General features: G+C 40.8%; 1 non-coding gene across 1 annotated transcript; it reads left to right on the top strand.

Moving 5' to 3' along the window:
* The first annotated feature begins 1,879 nt into the window (after positions 1–1,879).
* Positions 1,880–1,952, top strand: TRNAK-UUU (transfer RNA lysine (anticodon UUU)). The gene has a single exon. It is a non-coding gene; the product is annotated as a tRNA-Lys (tRNA).
* The last annotated feature ends 286 nt before the right edge of the window (positions 1,953–2,238 follow it).

Here is a 2,238-nt window from a genome sequence, read left to right as displayed (position 1 = left end):
GCTCCGTGTTTTTTAAGTATACGGACTGACACACGCTGTCTCTCTATAGTTTTGAATGTGATAAAACAGCAAATATATTTAACTGTTTGAAAACTAGACAAAACTAGAAGGTGCAGGTCTGTAAGAATGGAACATGTCCTCGACTTATCCTTACAGAGCGACACACAGCTTCACTGTGACCGTGATAACAGCCGTTACACGGTACTGATAGAGGAGCGTGCACGTACACGGCTGTCCGGTGTACGTAAAATTTTCAAGCTCCGTGTTTTTTAATTATACGGACTAACAAACGCTGCCCCTCTATAGTTTTGAATGTGATCAACCATCAAATATATTTACGTGTTTGAAAACTAGACAAAACTAGAAGGTGCAGAACTGCAAGAACGGAACATGTCCTCGACTTATCCTTACAGAGCGACACACAGCTTCACTGTGGCGGTGATAACGGCCGTTACACAGTACTGCGTGAAGAGTGTGCACCATTGTATGGTGTGAAAAAATGCACGCTCAGTACCTTACCAGGACAAAAAAAAAATTGAGATTGCTTTTAAAAAAGCAGTTTGCAGAGCAGTGGGTAAACAGCAATGCAGCTGTCAGGAAGCCTTAGAAGGCAGCCTAAAAACCAACACCGCTGATCCAGCAAAATATAGCCTCCACTTGCACTGCACACACAGTGACTGGTGTGTTGTACAGGCAAAATCGCTAACAGCAGAAGCAGTTTTTGGTGTCTTCTTCCCTGCCTAACGCTCTCCCTACAAAATCAGCAGCAGCTGCAGCTCTCCCTATTCTGAGATCAGCATGAGTAACATGGCGGTCGGTGTGCACACCCTTTTATACCCCCTGTGATGCCCACCAAATCAAGCCAATCACTTGCATGCCCTTCTGAAAGATGGTGGTGACCCCTGCCTATGTCATCACGTTGCCCACAGTGTCCGTGGATTCTGATTGGCTGAAAAAGAGCGCAAAACAAACTTTTGAAACGCGACTTTGGCGCTTAAGTCGCCGACTTCGTGGCCGACCACATCCTAGGGTCGGGTTTCGTTTCATGAAACCTGACTTTGCGAAAAGTCGGCGACTTTTGAAATTTTTCGACCCGTTTCGCTCAACTCTAATATTAGGGTATATTTACATGCATAGCAAGAGAATCTTTAAAAAATGTACAAATATTAAGCAGAGAAGAGCCAGGGTATCTGAGACGGTAGAGCATCAGACTATTAATCTGTGGGTCCAGGGTTCAAGTCCCTGTTAAGGCATTAGGTTTCTAAATTGCAACCTATCACTTTGCTTTGTTTAAATTTCAGCTTTGCTTAAAAGTAAGTTGCGTGCTTACTTCACTCGTTTGCTGTGAAAAAAATGCTGATTTCTTCTATATAAGAAAGCAAACACATATTCAAATTTGTCCAAACTGAATGCATGATGCTTTTCTTGATTTTGGCTTTGTACAGTGATTTTAAATAGGAAATTTTGGTTCCCATAAAAATCACATAGAATCAGAGGGATTACAAATTTTGCTTCTCTGTAGCACATGTGGCAGCAACAGTATGAAAAACAATGAACATCAGTACTGAGCTATACGTATGGGAGTTCATCTTGGGAGAAAGCTAAATTAACAGTCTGATGCTGCAGCTCCACCTTCACGTATCTGCCCAAGTCTGATAGCTTCTCACTGGGCTGATTGCTCAACTCTCCTCTTTTCCACTTTGATATGCATAGAATAAAATAGGAGATGTAACCTGACACCTCATTGTGATGGCAGACTATGGGTTGACTTTGATTTTTTATTTCCACCATGACATAAATAAAGCAACATATCTTAGGGTATATTTATATGCATCGGAAGAAAATCTTTAAAAAATGTACAAATATTAAGCAGAAAATATCTTGGGTAGCTCAGTCGGTAGAGCATCAGACTTTTAATCTGAGGGTCCAGAGTTCAAGTCCCTGTTCAGGCGTTAGGCTTTTAAATTGCAAACTGTCCCTATGCTTTGTTTAAATTTCAGCTTTGCTTGAAAGTAAGTTGCATGCTTAGTTCATTCTCTTGTTATGATAAAAATGCTGATTTCTTCTAGTTAAGAAAGCAAACACACATTCAGATTTGTCCAAACACTGCTCTTTTCCACTTTCCTATGCATAGAATAAAATAGGAGATGTAACCTGACACCTCATTCTGATGGCAGACAATGGGTTGACTTTGATTTTTAATTTCCACCATGACATGAGTAAAGCAACATATATTAG

The sequence above is a fragment of the Dendrobates tinctorius genome, unplaced genomic scaffold (assembly GCF_039654945.1).
Source record: "Dendrobates tinctorius isolate UK_male_01 unplaced genomic scaffold, ASM3965494v1 ptg000011l, whole genome shotgun sequence".
Classification (NCBI taxonomy): Eukaryota; Metazoa; Chordata; class Amphibia; order Anura; family Dendrobatidae; genus Dendrobates; species Dendrobates tinctorius.
This window is presented reverse-complemented; position numbering and strand designations above follow the sequence as displayed.